The sequence below is a fragment of the Gavialis gangeticus genome, unplaced genomic scaffold, assembly GCF_001723915.1.
Source record: "Gavialis gangeticus isolate Ggan-Ray unplaced genomic scaffold, GavGan_comp1, whole genome shotgun sequence".
NCBI lineage: Eukaryota > Metazoa > Chordata > Crocodylia > Gavialidae > Gavialis > Gavialis gangeticus.
This window is the reverse complement of record NW_017729022.1, coordinates 62,100,147-62,101,034: the sequence shown is the minus strand read 5'-3', so window position 1 is coordinate 62,101,034 and position 888 is coordinate 62,100,147. Positions and strand designations below refer to the sequence as shown.

The 888-nt window shown below is 63.2% G+C and overlaps 1 protein-coding gene across 1 annotated transcript in view; it reads left to right on the top strand.

Annotated features, from left to right (window-relative positions):
- Positions 1-6: 6 nt before the first annotated feature.
- The window catches only part of MGAT3 (mannosyl (beta-1,4-)-glycoprotein beta-1,4-N-acetylglucosaminyltransferase), a 25,922-nt gene continuing 25,040 nt past the window's right edge, over positions 7-888 (top strand). Inside the window, exon 1 of the mRNA XM_019515164.1 lies at positions 7-91. The gene's annotated coding sequence lies outside the window, so the exon portion shown is untranslated. The remainder of the gene's footprint in view (positions 92-888) is intronic.

The window sequence follows — 888 nt, the reverse complement described above, 5'->3', positions numbered from 1 at the left end:
GCGAGAGGCTGCCGCCCCTGCCAGCATCTCCCCGCCGCGGGCCCCGGAGGCACAGGACCCGCCGCCGCCGCTGAGAAACAGCGGACGATGGGTGAGTGAGTGAGGGAGTGAGGCACCGGCGCCCCCTCTCCTGCCCCGGCCTCCCCCTGCTGCCCGGCTGGGCTGGTGAACGGCCTTCTCTGGGGGCAAAGGAGCTGGGAGAGGAAGCGGGTCCTGGGGGGTGTTTGTAGGGTAGGGGCGAGGTTAGGATTGGGCTCAGGATGGGTTTGGGCCCGGTCCCAGGGAGCCTGGGGGGTTTCCCAGTCTCCTTTGCGCCCTCCTGCCCCTCTGCTGCTGTTTTCGCCTTTTCATCTTCCAGCTCGCAGCCTGCAAGTCTTGGCCGGTGCTGTGTGCGCGTTTGTGCATGTGTGTGCATGTGTTTGTGCATGTGTGTGTAGCCTCTCCCTGCCCCCCCCCCCGACCCCCAATGGCTTTAGATGCTGCAGCTTCTGTGAAGGCTGTAAGGGGAAAGGCTGGAGGGGATCACACCCGCCTGCCCATGGAGAGAGAGAGCACGACCCGTGTCCGCAGAGATGCCCTGTGATTGTCTCTGCCATGTCCTGACACAGAGGGATGCTTCTCTTCCTGAGCCCCTCAAGCCCAGCGCGAGTTGGTTGTTGATGAGAGGAAAGAGTAGGATCTCACACCCCTGCCCTTAGCCAGCTCTATACACCCCCCACCCCCACTCCACTCCCAGGCACACGGACACAGCAAGGGATGAGGGGGAAGCCTAGGGCTCCGGCACTGCAGCAAAGGCCCATCTGTTGCCCATGCTCCTTATGCCAGGAGGGCACTGATTGTGAGTGTGCGCCAAACCTGCAGCAGCCTATAAGGAGTAAAAGGGGGATG